The sequence below is a fragment of the Monopterus albus genome, unplaced genomic scaffold (genome assembly GCF_001952655.1).
Source record: "Monopterus albus unplaced genomic scaffold, M_albus_1.0 scaffold109.1, whole genome shotgun sequence".
Classification (NCBI taxonomy): domain Eukaryota; kingdom Metazoa; phylum Chordata; class Actinopteri; order Synbranchiformes; family Synbranchidae; genus Monopterus; species Monopterus albus.
In genome coordinates this window covers 1,223,890-1,239,951 of record NW_018127989.1, presented here as the reverse complement: position 1 = coordinate 1,239,951, position 16,062 = coordinate 1,223,890, and the positions used below count along the sequence as shown (strand labels likewise).

General features: G+C 39.4%; 1 protein-coding gene across 3 annotated transcripts in view; it reads left to right on the top strand.

The window, feature by feature from the left end:
• The window catches only part of adarb1b (adenosine deaminase RNA specific B1b), a 103,212-nt gene that overhangs the window by 23,805 nt on the left and 63,345 nt on the right, over positions 1-16,062 (top strand). For 2 of the 3 annotated variants that reach the window (XM_020611053.1, XM_020611055.1), the window contains exon 2: positions 14,824-14,890. The exons of the other annotated variant lie outside the window; for it this stretch is intronic. The gene's annotated coding sequence lies outside the window, so the exon portion shown is untranslated. The remainder of the gene's footprint in view (positions 1-14,823; positions 14,891-16,062) is intronic. 3 annotated transcript variants of the gene reach the window in all.

Genomic DNA, 16,062 nt, shown 5'->3' with positions numbered 1-16,062 from the left:
AGGTGTGGCGGTGTTATTTGTTATTCATTCGCACGCTGGTTTGCTCGACCACCACTGCTCGCAGGCTCCATCCTGGTGGAGTAGACTTATAACACAGGCAACAAAATTTGGGCACCAAAAAAAAAGGCTGTCAAGTAAGACTGATCCCTTCATTCCTACCAATGAGCCACTGAATCGAATCATTAGAAAATGAACTGGCTTGTGCTGCAGTTCTACCAAGTGTCCAGCATTGGCCGCCATGTTAGAAGGGCTTTTGCCTTTACACCAGTCACATGACTGAAAACTCCATATAGGAGATGGGTTTGAAACATTCTAATACAATGAACACTCACTTTCTCAGCAGCTCACTTCATACAGTTATGCACCTGCACAAACTGAGTTTATTAAGTACAAGGTTTATTTTTCTTAACTTCAGATGCTCCTCTGTAGCAGTTAGTGTGAAGTGTTGGATTCAAGGGCATCACAGCTCTGCTGATTGACCTTTGTGATCCTGCTGCTCCCTGCTGGCCCTGAGGCACTGTCTGCTTTTTAAAAAAATGCTTTTTACTTAATGCTATCCATACTCGCACTGAACATCGAAGAGGATGTGATTATCTGCAAAATGTCAGTATTAATTCTAGAGCCAGATTTGCCATGCAGCTCTTTTAGTGTCATACACAAACATAAACCTGGTAAAACTGAGACCTTAAAATGGCCCCGTCCAGATTATTTACATCGTTTCCGTTGAATGCTTTGAAAAGCTTCTTTAGTTTCACCAACAACCATCAATTTTCCTTTGCTTTTAGCTAGATTTTATGTCAGGGGATGAATATGATAGCACATATGGCACATCAACCACAACAAAGACAGTAAACAAGAACTTGGCAGCTCAGGAATGACTAAATGCTCAGGACTCCGGCAGAAAGGGCTCCATTTCCCATTTTTCTCAGTTCACACAGTGGCGGATCCAAAATATGGGGTAAATAATCTAAAAATAAATGCTGCCATGGTGATGGTAGGAGATGCCTGCTTGTCTCTGCAGATACTGTACAGCAGGGAAACAATATTGGTGGGACTTTGTGACATGCAGTTGCTTGTTTATTTACTTACTGTAAGAATAATTTAGCTCTCTAAAATATGGTCTCTGTCTGCTTTCATATTTTGAACATCATGTCTCCATTTGCTCTTGTTCTGTGTTGAAAAGGTAGTGTGCTGTAAGAAGTCATGACTCCAGCCTGTCCTGGCAGCTCCTACAGGCCTGCTATGAAAAACGGGTGACGTTCCCCTTTAAGCTACTGAATCATCAACACTCACTGAGTTCCCGTTCATGGGTAGCAAAATATAGCTGAGTAGAGTAGCACACTCAATTACAAAGCTGTAATTCGGCACCACAATGGATTGGATGTAGAAAATCTTCCCTCCGCAGCTGGTGACTCTATCACGCAGGAAATTATGTTGCTGAAAATGTGCGTGTACTGTACACACATTAGAGACACAGGCAGAGGACGACGTTTAAGCACACGGAACAAGTAAAGCTTCCTCTGCTGTGTGAATGAGAAGCTACGGCTGAATTGTTGAGTGCGTCCTCTGTCTTTGTGAGGTCGACAGCCCAGGGAAGATTAGGAGTAAGCACATCGAGTGCATGAGAAAGGAAAAGAGGATGGTGTGGGGGTAAAGCTGATGGTGCAGGAAAACCCACTGCATTACACTTACTTTAAGGGAATTATCTCTGCAGGGACTGAGGGTGGACATGAGCACACACACATATATAAAATGTCTCTAGGCCTCAGTTTCTCATTAAATCTACATGAATTTGGTCAGCTTCACTCATTTGTAGCTGTTGCTGGTCTTTTTGACCTCCGTTCCCACAGTGAATGCTCATGATTATTTCTGTAGACGTGATTCTGCATTATTAATTTCTAGCCGTGATCTTGCCTTTGGCCGTGCCCCGGGGTTGCCTATATGCACAGGTTCTAACGTGTGTGTGTCCTGGCATTTGTGAAGTCACTTTAAATTTGTTAATAATGACAAAAGGTCTGTTGTTGACTGGGTGTGGGACCCTACTCGAGAGAGGCTGTCACTAACTGGTGGCCAGTGTGGGTTTGAAATAAAAGCAAGGGTGGGGTAGAACTGTAAGAGGAAGCTGTCTGAAAACAGTCAGTGTTCCGGACATGCGTCACCACAACCAGGCCCCAGCACAGCTCCTTGCTCCTTCCTTTCTGGTTTCCATGTGTTTGGTTGGCACCACATATCACTGTCACCCAACTCCCAGTTTTTGCATGTGATCACATTTTTCTCTCATCGCCTTAAATATCTGAACAAATGTTACATATTCACAAAAATCAATCACACATGGAAATCTGTCCAAAAATATTTAGGTTTTGTTCATATTGACTATAATCTATAATCACAAATTTATATTCATAATTGAAAAATATCACCAGACTTTCAATTCACATAGTCCACAATTTCATTGTGATAATGTAACGGTTGTGTTAACAGCTTCGTGAACAAAAAAAGGTCTTAATAGAAGTTTATCCAACGATGAAGGCATAGTATATTGATCTTTAACAAATGCCAGAAGCCAACCTTCCCAAACTATATTCTGCGCGCCTGAGCATAAATTTTATAAAATGTTATTAATCAATAACAGCTTTCAAGTTTAAAAAAGTTAAGCTTCCCACCACTTTGCAGGGTTTTTTGCACAAAAGACACAAACTCTTATTTTTGGCCCATCTTGTGCACGCTGTTCTGTCTGAATGCATCTTGCAGAGCTTGATCTTGATAACCTTGCAGCCATCAGAGCCCACTTGTTTTGTTATTGGAGAACCACTAATCTATACCATCTGCCTGTTGGGAGAGAACATGCCCTTCTGTTGTTGGTTGGGAGGATCCAGGTGGAGATAAGATGGCTATGATATTATGATTATTACTGTGGTTGTGTAATTTCAGAGGATGCGGTTTGCATTCATTCCTTGAAAGGTTCTATGTCTGTGCCCACATCCGCCTTGTGGGATGTGTTGCATTTGGTTCAATCACAGTAAAAGAGTTTTCAGACTTGGCTTTGTCAGATTGTCCCTGCTGGAAAATTAGAGCACTAATCTCATTTCAATTCAAACTGATGCTCTTGGCATTAGAAGCATTTAATTTCTAGCTCATTAAGCAGATGTGAGTGGGGAAGAAAATACAAGGTCATGTTCACAGCAGCAGACGTGCCCATACCTTCTTTGTGAATGGGTGTATACGTAAATCAGTATTGTTATTTACAAGTGAAGTCAGAAGATGACATACACCTTAGGCAAATACATGTGAATTCAGTTTTTCACAGCATTTATAAACACTCAGCTAGTATTTGGCAGCATTGCCTTTAAATTGTTTAACTTGGGTCAAATGTTTCGACGTGGCTTCAACAAGCTTCTTACATTGCTGGAGTTTCAGCCCGTTCCTCCTGACAGAACTGGTGGAGTCAGGTTTGTAGGCCTCCTTGATTGCGCACGCTTTTTCAGTTCTGCCCACAAATGTTCTATTGGATTGAGGTCAGGTCTTCGTGAAAGCCGCTCCACTACCTTGACTTGGTGGTTCTTAAGCCATTTTGACACTTACTGTAGAGATAGGTACTTTGGTACATGTTTCCTCCAGTGTCTTCACAAGGTCCTTTGCTGTTGTTCTGGGATTGATTTGTACTGTTCAGGCCAAAGTCCGTTCATCTCTGGGAGACAGAACACGTCTCCTTCCTGAGCGGTATGATGACTACGTTGTCCCATGGTGCTAATACGTACTTGCGTAGTATTGTTTGTACGGATGAACGCGGAACCTTCAGGCGTTTGGAAGTGGCTCCCAAGGATGACCCAGACTTGTGGTGGTCCACATTTTTTTCTGAGGTCTTGGCTGATTTGTTTTGATTTCCCCATGATGCCGAACAAAAAGGTACTGAGCTTGAAGGTAGGTGTTAAAATACATCCACAGGTTTTCCTCCTATTGACTCAAATGATGTCAGCCAGTCAGAAGATAATAAATGACCTGCTTCTGACTATAATGGTATTTATCAGTATATCTATTTATATTGTTCATTTACATATTAAACTGTAGTCTGGTAACTAACTGTGGTACCTTTCACACACTGAACAAGTGAACTCTGTTTCTGCTGACACACTGAATGCCTAAGGTATCTTTGTAATATCCACAGACCTTGAAATTATCTCATGTGAACCTCGGTGTTTTGGAAATCAGAAACTCTTTGAACACAGATACATTATTATCCTTTTATATGTGGCGTTATTCTCTGCTTTATATTGAACTGGATCTTCCTTTATTCTTTGAGTCTGTAACATACCTCTCCGAGTGCTGTTGTAGACTATTCCTTTCTGCAGAAATAAATCATACTGAAGACGTATCCATCTCTTCTTCTTCTTCTTCTTCTTTTGGCTGTTCCCGTTAGGGGTCGCCACAGTGAATCATCTGTTTCCATCTCAATTCTCTTTATTTCTCACTCACTGATGGTTGTTCATATATTATACAGAATTAAAGGAAACACAATGGTTTCCTTAACACTGACCCACTGGAGTTTTGATACAGCGAATTATAATTGAAATAATGTCTCTGTAAACAGCAAGACTATCTTAACATGACATCTATGGTTAAAAAAATGTTTTAATGACTTCAGCCTAAGTGCATATAAACCTCTGACTTCAACTGTGGTGTTTATTGATTTGAGTTACAAACAGTCCTGCAGTTATAGACAGTTGATGTTCTTCACAATGAGAGAAGCAAAGAAAGTGAGAGGGAGAGAAAAGTGTCCCTTAATTAGTTTTATGGCTTATACTGCATTATGCAAGCACTGTTTCTCACAGTCTCCTGCACTGAACTAGGTATGTGCCCTCACTGCTTACGGTATGCTGCCTCTCCTCCTGCTCCGTCTTTCTCTGTCGTATTGAAGAGAACTGCTCCTGTCTGTGCTCTGTGGGTGATGTCTTTATGACTCTATTTCTGAGGTTAGCTAACATATTGAGCACAAAGTACACCCAGCAAGTACCTAGCTTGAGGTATTCTTCTGTCGCACCTCATTATAAATTCAGTTTGATGGGTTGTCATAGTGACAAGAGGAATATGTACTATGGAGGGTTGTGTCATCTGGAAAAAGTGACGACGCCGAATGAAATGTGGCCAAATAAAAGTCATTCTAAACAGAAACTTTCACTCTGGGTCAGAACCAATTTCAGTATTTAAAATACAAGTTGCAAACAGGCAACTGGTTTAATTTTTCACTGCTTGCATTTTTACCTTTCATGCTAGTTAGCCTGTTGGTCCACCTTGTTGGTGCACATTGAAATTTTGTACAGAAATGCATAATCACCAGGGGATTGTGTCTATTGATTTTTTTCAACAGTTTTTCCATCTAGAGCCACCAGCAGGTTCAAATTTCCACTTATCCACTGAAATACAGTATCTCAACTACTATTGGATGGACTGATGTGAAATGTTGCACATCTGAGACGTTCATGGTCCCTAGAGGATGAACCCACGGGCGCTGGTGATCTCTTGATCTTTGCCCTGGTGTCACAACTGTAAATGTCTTGACAGCTGTTGGATTGATCACCATGACATTCGGTAGAAACATTTACATCTCAAAGCGAAATTGTAATAATTTTGATGATGGTTTTAATTTCTCCGCCAGCGCCAGCATCAAATGTTTGTCTGGTACTTTGGTCCTCAGTTGTCCTTTATTTGGCTGTAATTAGCAAATGTTAGCATGCTAACATGATAAACTAAGATGGTAAGCATCACACTTACTGAACATCATCATGTTAGTATTGTCATCATGAGCATTTTGCCATGCAGCTGTTAGTATTTAGCTGAAAACCCTTGTGTCCAAGCTTTGCGTCGCAGAGCTGCTACTGTAGCTGCTGGCTGCCGTCTCTCAGCCCTGTTATGTTAATGATGGGGATTCTTGTTTTTCCCTTACCCTACAGTGTCATCATTGCATTTAAATAACTAGACTGACAAAAAAACTAAACATTTATTTTACAAATTTTGCAAAAATAAATAGCCAGATGACCTTTGCTCTAACAAAGTAAAGTTACTGAGACTGCTGCCTCTGCAGTGAACACAGGAATAAAACCACAGCACACATCCGACTACTGATATCCACTTATTTTTAGAAATGCATACAGTGGCTTCAGAAAGTAGACACCCCTTCACTTTTTTCACACTTTGTGTTGTAACTTTAGCCCAAGAATCACTTTTTCTTGTGAGAGTCAAATCAGAATCAAACCATGCAAATTTAAAAAAGTCAAGAAAATGAAACATTTAATTTACAAACATTTGAAACGTTAAAAAAAGAGAGTGACTCGTTTTTACGCTGCCCCTCTTTAGTCCCATACTAATGAGCGGTTGTGACTGATAATCCATACTGTGTACTGCAGTCGGAGGGTTAATCAGCCTGTTGGCGTGTCCGTGCATTTGTGCGTGTACAATACTGTATGTGCAGTCAGTGTCAGACTGAGTTATGCAAAGTGGCTCTCAGACATAATTTGGCTCGAAGAAGTAACAATAATTTATGAACTTTCATGGTTTCTCTCCGGTGACCAACATTTAGCCATTTGTAATAATGTTAAAAGTTACTCTTTAATAATTAAGGTATTCCATCGTAGATGTAATAAATAGCTGTGCTTTAAAGAACAACTGTGCTATTATTGCTGTGACTATAACAGTCCAGTAGCTGTTAAAATAAAGACTGAACTGCAAGAGGTGGCTGTTTGGTCGCTGCTCAAATAAATTAGTTGTGTTGATAGAGTACATCTTTTTTTATTTGCTTAAAGAAAATCAGATTTTTTTTTTCTACTAATAATTAATCTTTTTAATATGTCCCAGCCATTTTAAAAATATTCTCTGTACAATAGGGGCAGGTGAAAAAACTGGCACATAAAAGCTGAACTTTCTATCTTTTATTATTCTGAATTGATGCATAAGTTCTAAAAATAGAGTTCTGTAATAAGGTCGACAGAACAAATAAGGTGGAACTCCACCGCGAGGTCATGAGTTGTCCTGTAACATTAGTTCATCCTCGGAAAAGTAAATCATTTGAGTGCATTTTAACGACTTGATAATGAGAATTGAACAGAGGAGTGAGGAGGATTGTGTGAAAACCTCATAGCCCATTACCAGCAGACTAGTGATGGTGAAGCAGAGCCGTAAACTCTGACAGTAACAAATGAGAGTTAGCTCAGCAACAGTCAACTCTGGTGGAGCAAAGAAAAGGGTTAAGCTCATTTCAACCAACCTGTGGCCAAACGGCATTTTTGGACAATGCTGCTCCCTCTGGTTTTAACATGAAAACCTACAGCAACTGTCTGGACGGGTTTCACAGGAACTTGAGAAGATAAAGAAATGGTGTGACAGTAATATACTATCTCTGAATATGGATAAAACTAAATTTATGGTATTTGGGAATCGTAGACTAGATAATGAACTTCAATTGAAAATTGGGGGAGCTAATATAGAACGAGTATATGAAATTAAATTTCTAGGTGTCATAGTTGATGACAAATTCTCCTGGAAATCTCATATCAGATATGTTCAGCACAAAATAGCAAAAAATATATCGATATTGGCAAGGGTTAGATATATTTTGGACAGGAAAGCACTACGCATTTTGTATTCTTCATTGATTTTACCATACTTAGAGTATGGCGTTGAAAACTGGGGAAATACATACAAAAGCTCACTTCAACCATTATATATATTACAAAAAAGAGCGATAAGAATTGTGCATAAGATGGGGTACAGGGATCACACCAATGTAGCTTTCATACAGTCTAAATTGTTAAAATTTTTTGATTTAGTGGGATATAAGACTGCAGTGTTTATGTATAAAGCCAGGAACAATTTATTACCTGGTGGAATTCAAAAACTATTTAATGAAAGGGAAGGGGGATACAATTTAAGGGGTGAGTTTAAACATAAATATAAAGGTATGTGTCAATCAAGATATATGCAAGAACAGGCTTAATGATTAATTAGATGGAACATTGTGGGTGTGGTGTATGAATGTTAACACTTTGTTATAATTCTTTAGTATATTACTTGTGTGGTGTAGAAGAGAATTATTTATGTAGAGATACTGCTTGCAAACCAATGATGTTAAGATGATGTCATGGGGTAGGACTAAATAAGTCTGACTTCTTCCTACTCCATTCAAGCATGTACTAGGTATAAGCAAATTGATAAGGGATTAGCATTTGTTGGATATGTGTAAAATTATGTGTGTTGACATATCAACTGTCTTTACATGCTTGAAAGAATAAATCAAATCAAATCAAATCAAAAATCAAACATTGTGGTAGAGATGCTGATCTCCACTGCAGCAGATGTAACTTTAACAACACAGCTCCTTCCCTCTCTACAACAGTGTCAGCTTCTGCTTTTCAATAAATTGCATTTTAAACTACAAAATAACACTTTTGTTTAATATATATTCTATTTTAAATGACATGTTTTTAACTTGCCACTGTAAATACAATACAAGTAGTATTATGGGATATGTGGAGGATATAATGGAGAGGGCAGACTCAGTAAACTACCTCAATAAAGTCAGTTACACAAGAACTAACTTATAGTATATAAAAATGTCATTAATATTATCCACTGGTCTTACCAAGTCACCATATGAAGGCAAAGCCCTGAAGTGTATTGAACTGATGATTGCTGATTTGAAAGGGTGTGTTCACTTCACCTTCTCATGCTACTGTCAAACTGAAAACTCTTCCTCAAATCAACTATCTGTTTACAGTGCTTCCCACAACACCCACTGATAAATGGTTTAAATCACTGGATTCTATAACTTCACAATTTTATTGGAAGAACAAGAAACCTAAAATTTCTCTATCTACACTCCAAAAGAAGAAATCACTAGGTGGCCTAGAAGCACCAAACTTCAATATTACTACTTATATATTTAGTTAATTGGATTCAGAAGGACAGTTACAACAGTGCATGGATAGAGTTAGAGCAAAATTACTGTAAAAATAACTTAAATAACTTGGTTGCAGACCTTCCTTTTCTACCAAACTCTACTAAGAAAATGAATCACTGTAAGAAAATCTCAAAACTTCACAATTTTATTGGAAGAACAAGAAACCTAAAATTTCTCTATCTACACTCCAAAAGAAGAAATCACTAGGTGGCCTAGAAGCACCAAACTTCAATATTACTACTTATATATTTAGTTAATTGGATTCAGAAGGACAGTTACAACAGTGCATGGATAGAATTAGAGCAAAATTACTGTAAAAATAACTTAAATAACTTGGTTGCAGACCTTCCTTTTCTACCAAACTCTACTAAGAAAATGAATCACTGTAAGAAAATCTCAAACCTCTCAACTCTGACAGCCTGGTGGAAAGCAAACAAAATCACCAAATCATCACTTGCACCATGTAGATACACTCCAATTTGGCACAACCCTGATTTCAAACTGCATAATAACCCTATTTATTTCCCAACATGACATCACAAAGGAATCACTCACTTACATCACGTATTTAAAAATAACCAGTTCATATCATTTAATACACTGATCCAGAAGTACGGAGTTCAGAGAGAACAGTAAACTTACAACTTATACAATACAAGACCATCTACAGGACCCATATTACAGAAAGTAAAATGTTCAAAATGGGTTTCACCGACACAGACATCTGCTCACAATGCACTCTAGGTTGCACCGACAATTATTTTCATGCTACTTGGACCTGCCAACCAGTTCATTCCCTCTGGATATCAGTGACAGAGAAACTCTACCCCCTTCTTGGGCTGTAGAATCCTTCCTTCTCCATCACTTTGCTTACTCGGTAATATCCTAGAAATCGACCACCTACCAATTAAATATAAAAACCCACTCCTCATTTCTCTAGCTATTGGTGAGAAAACAATCTTTCAAAATTGTAAATCAAACAAATCACTACACATAAACCACTGGACCAACCTTCTGATAGAATACATCACATTAGAGAAAATGGCATCCACTCACAAGAATAGTTTATCAGCTTTTTAGGTGGAAATACACACACTTCATAGCCTCACACACCACAATCTTAAAACACTCCACATCTTTTTGTAATGTCATGTATCCGTTGTCTTGTCTCCCATGTCCAGACTTGTTTTGTTAATGTGTTACTTTGTAAAAGCTTCTCATGTGTAAATGAATGTCCTGCTGGACTTATTTTGTTTCAAAGTTGTGGCCTTCAAGTTAAATACAGAAGTACATGTGGTACAGCTTGGTTTTTGTGTGGTTTTTATATGTTGTTAAAATAGTCTACTCAGAAAGATGGTAATTGGTCATTTAAACCAATGACCCAAAAGTAATTAAGTAAATAAACCTAGCTAAACTAGGTTTCTCTTTAAGATATGTCTTGAAAAGGGGCCTTTTCACCTCAATATCAAACAAGCTCATTAGTTATCTGGGGTCAGCCTTACGTGGAGTGGTAATGCAATAAAGGATTTATTATGGTTCAGCCATACTTTTAGTAACACATAAAGATAATGTGTTAAAAATCATACATTAAAATGATGTATCCCATAGTTTCAGCCTAGGTGGAAACAAAACCAAAACAGGGCTCACTGTCAAGTACCTTCTTTGTCAATCATTGGTCAGTCAGTCAGCGAGTGAACCAGTACCTACCTAAACTAGCAACAGCCTGACGCTGCACTTTTCCTGCCAGCCAGTCGTGTGCCGTGCTTGTGATGACGGATATTTTAGCCTGTGTAATTGTAATCTTTATGCTATAAACAAAACCAGGGCTGTCTAATGGAAATGATATCAGTTTCTCTGCATGAGGGGATTGAATGCTCACTCAGAACACACCAGTATGCCCAGTACACACAGAATACAGTGATTTGAAAGAATTACATTTGTCTAGTTTTGTTGAATAGTATCAGAATACAGGATGTTTTACAGACCCATAATGTAATTTGGTTACTGAGTTCCATTTAGGCCACAGTGGTGTAGCTGTAAATAGAAGAACTCAGAATGCTCAGTGTCTTTTTACCACGTTTGTGCCTCTGTCAGTTTGTTTCAGTATCACTTGGACTAAGTCTGAATGGAAAATGCAGCGCGTTGCCTTTCGAAGAGACCAGGGACATGAATATAATCCTTTAGAATAGTAATCATTTTGTTTTGGGTATGCCATTTTCAGGCTTGTGCTCAACAAAGGAGGTGAATATAAAGGGGCTTCAATTCTCCAGAGATACCTGCGTGAGTGAGAGTGAGTCATTCCCTCCTGTCGCCCAAACGTCCTCAGAATGTGACTTCCATCCTAATCCCCGAGTTCACTATTCAGTGAAGGATTTTTGGCAGGCAGCAGGCTCAAAAAGCCATCAGCTGTCACATCATCTGCATAATGATGCTGAAGTGTGCAGAGGTTTGTAGCCATCATCTATCACCATTACGGTCTGTGGGTTTTACCTGCGATAACGGCAAAGACAGTTTTAAGATAAGGTCAGGCATTTTAGATCCTTCATAACTGTGATGCAGTTTATTGATTAGCTGAAGTGTAAGATGCCAAATTCAGTGGCGCCTTTCAGAGATTTGAAGACAGAACAAACTGTAAAAGAGAAGTAATACTGTCAGTGGCACAGGAAGCTCACTGACAAGGTTAATATGAAGTGTAAGGATGTTTACACTACACTGCCATTCATCGTTAATTGTAACTGAAGCCTGCTGTTTGTTAACTTTTGTACTTCACAGTTCACTTAAAGTGAATCGCTCTTTATATTTCTATGATTCACTGCAACCTTGTAAAAAGGAGAAAAAAAGGACTTTTTAACTTAAATATTGAATTGTTGAATGGACACATATCAATGAATGTGTAATATTTAATGTTAAAGATGGTGGATCTTCATAGCTTCATGTGCACCATCCCTGTGTGTGCACACATCCATTTTACAAATTACTGTAAGAAGCTACATGGCATCCAAAGCTTATTTAGGAATCAGCAACCTAAGCATTTTGTTCCTGACTAAACAATAAAATGCTTACCAGTTGTTGTCTTAATTTGCTGTAACTGACACCTGCCACTGTGTTTGGCTGTTCATGCAGATCAGTGGCGGGTGTTGCTAAGAATGCAGAGTCTGGGCAAAAACCACTGAATCAGGAGCTGGATTCAATACGATTTGCAGCTGCTGTGGGTTTTGTAAGAGACTTAACATTGCGGTGAAAATGACTCAGGATAAACCACAAAATGCAGATTTTTTTGCTACTGCTCGAGGGGAAGTAAGAATCATTTCTGGGATAAAGGTTTTCCCTCTCCATTTCAGCAAAGTGCTTTGTGATGCAGTGGTTTAACTGTGCTACTGTGGTTCAGTGGGTAGAGCAGTCGTCTCCCAACCGGAGGTTCAGAGGTTTGAATCCTGGTGCCTGCAGTCCACACACTGAACCCCCAAGTTGCTCCCGATGGTTAGAACCATTGGTTGAGTTGGCGCCGCAGATGGCTGCCTCGGTTCTGTACTGGAAACACATTCCTTGTGTGTAACATACTTGGCCAAATAAAGGTGATTATTAAAAAGATCTTATTTTGTACAGCTTTGTGGTTCATTATTTACACCTCCTACTGTAGATCAACAGCAAGCAACCTCCAACTTACTGTCATCATTAGTCCAAACATTTTTTCTTGATAGTGGAGGAGGTAAGACCGAATTCCCGAAGCACATAATGGTGATCGAATGTTCTAAACTCTAATTGATGTATTCATTACTGCTGTATTAGCAATATCACCCACTTGTGCCATTAGAGAAGAGGTAGCCTAAGTACGAGCACACCCTGTCTTCCTCCTCTTCTGTTGTATTACTTGGTCACAAGACACAGGAGGGAGAAAACACAAGGTGAGTCATAGCAACCCCCATCTGCCTTATGTAACCAATCTTACACTGCATTAACAAAAACCAACCAAAGCTCTAGTGCATAGATGCTCCAGTTTCATTGCTGACTTGTTAATCTTGGCATAGCTGCATTTAGCTCACGTCAAGCCGTTACAGGACCATATATAGCTTAGATATATTAGTGTAAATATGAAGAGTTGCAGTTTTATTTGCATGTTGCCCTTTTGCATGTAAAGTTATGTAAATGAGTCCTAAAATACATACACACACAGACAGGACAATGGAGGATTCAGTAGAAAGAGAGTATTTTTTCCCCAGCTGAGCTTCCTGTGAAGGCCTCAGCCCCCGGCCTTCACCATGTGAGGGCCTAAACCACCAGCAGCAGCAGAATTAGCTTTATAATGTTCTTTTGTTTTCTTTGTTCATGAGTGTAGGTTTAAGTTGTAGGTAGATGTTAGGCATTTGATTTGACATTGGACATACACATTTGGTTAATTTTGTGTTGTTAATGTGTGTAAATTCTCTTTTTGAGTTACTGTTTCCTGTCCAAGATTGGACTGAGGCAACAGCAGGTTTAAATACCTCCCACCAAGTGCCCAATACAGGAAAGGGGGCAGTTTGGGAGAAATATGTTATTTGCCAGTATATATGTTCCCCATGTGTGTCATTTGTTAGCTCAGTTGGTTGTGTTTGCTGTATTTTGAGTGTCTTTATCTTTTGTTGACCTCTTTTAAGGCCCAGTTTATTCGATATTGATGTTGTTTGTATTGTTTCCTCATTTTGGGATGAATAAAAAGCCCATCTTTTTTGAACTTTGAAAGCTGTGTCCTCTGCCTTACTGACACTGCCCATATAGTTGCAAGAAAAGTAACGGCACTGTTTACAATTTCCTGGTTTAGTGCATAAATTGGTCATGAAATGTGATGTGATCTTCACCAAAGTCACAAATATCAACAAACACAATGTTTCTTAGCTGATAAAACACAACTTGTTATTCAGTATTGAACAGTAAGTTCAATAAAAACATGAAAAATCATGAGCGTTTGTGTTTTATCAGCTTAGATATATTGTTATTTGTGACTCAGGTGAAGATCAGATCACATTTCATGATTGAATTTATGTCGAAAACCACACCATTGCAAACAGTGCTATTACTTTTTCTTGCGACTATACGTCCATGGCCTTTACCATATGATTTACAACACTCACTCCACAGGCCTTTTGTAACGGAACAAGCTAACTCTCCTCAATGTTGAGCTGCTCTGTTGAAGAATAAGGTGCAAGTTTAAGTTTGAAGAATCAAATTTGTTTGATTAGGATCATGAAGGTTTACATTTTGTTCTGAGTTCTTTTGTGTATTTATGATCATACAGCCACATGATCTTGAATTTATCACGTATGTTACCTGGTATCAACATTAAATGTACTACTGACGCAGCCTTTCTGTGTTTGTCACTGTTGAAGGGCAGCTTGACACAAGCAACTTGATTTTAATTTATTTAGAAGCCTGCTGTTCAGTCCATGCTCGACCTTGCCAGTGTCACCTTCACTTTGATCCATCTGTCCTTATGCCGGTAACAGTGGAATCACAGTCACTGATGTGTCTGGACAATGGCACAGCGTCTGCTCCCTTTTACCTTGTCTCTGTGGACGTCTTGGCTGTTTTCTGATCCTCTGTTGTAAGTGTTGCTGTGCTGCGGTATTGCTGTGGCTGGCCCTGGTTAGAGTCGAGCAACCCGGGACAGGTTCAGGAGGGTGTTGGCTGGTTTCTTCTTATGCTGCCGTGATCTGTGACAACACAGTGACTGCCTGCAGGGATTCTTGGCCTTATTTCTTTTCAGTGCTGCTCCAATGCATCTCCAAAAAACAAATATGTATATTTATTTAGTCACAATTTAAAGTAGATATGACTTGGTTGTACTGAAAATGTTTATGTATATCAAAGTATTAATGATCTCCTTTTTCCTGCAGGAGCTATGTGTGGACTGCAAAGGACTGGCACATAAAGCTGCTTTCCCCTTGATTCCTCAGTGGAACGGTGAGTTCAGAACGGTGACATTTCTGACATTTAGCCTACACAGCTGGACTTCGCAGGTGCAACAGCTGCATTTCAAACAAATCGTAATGTGGACGTATTTCTGTTAGCGTGACCAAAACAAGGAGTCACAAAAAGGAAAAGTGGTGTAACCTATACTGTACGTGCACCAGATACCTTTAGCATTCAGCTTCACGCTGGAATGGATGTGTGCAGTTTTTGCTTTCCTTGTCTCTCTGTTCTCTGAGGTCTTGGAGGACTACCACTCATACCTCAGCTCCAGTGACTATTTTTAGAATGGTTCAAATATCAGGGGATTCTCGACTCTTCCTTCATCCTGCTTTGTCTCTGCCTACCTGTCTACTTCATCTACCTTCAATTCAGTTTAATCTCAAATCCCCTGCTCTGCTACATAGGGATGTTTAATTATAGTGCTTGGAAATACATTAATGTACAGGACACAGTGCAGTATATAGCCATGTCCCTTTGTCCCTCTACATTGTGGTGACTCATTCACACAGTCTGACAGTTAAGTTACTGCATAACACAGCATGAATAAAGCAATTCTTATAATTTCTCCTGTGGCTCTGGAGAAATAACCCTGATGTTGTCATAGTGATGTGAGCTTAAAGTCAGGATGCCCTGGCCTCTGCTGCATCACATTTATGGAGAAGTGTACCTCTGAATCCTTCAAGCATTCCTTTAAGATGACACTTCTGTCCTTCTTCTGTTTTTGTTAAACATTTTAAGTAGCGTGGGACAGTTGTTCATGGAGAGCCAAGGGCAGCTCCGACACAGGTGGTGTTATTGACAAGAAGAGACATTTACTGCCCTCCTTGCACTCCTCTTAAATGGTCTTCAGTTTCCCACTGGGTGTTAGGGGGAAGTAACAGTCGAATAGAGACAGAGGGCCATAGCGGCACCCAGTTGATGGTGACACGCTGTCTTCAGCTGATGTTTTTATTTCTCCCATGGCAGAAGTGGACAAAAAAAGGACAGACACTCTTAAACCACCGAGAGCATGGCCAGCATTACCTTCTGTATTAGCCTTAAACACACATGACACACATTTATGCCTCTGCGCTGGCTTTGGCCGTGGCTGGAGGCATCACTCTGTTTTCTGGTTGTGAGTACTATACGTACGTTCATACGTATGTTTGGGCCATTCCTGTGAA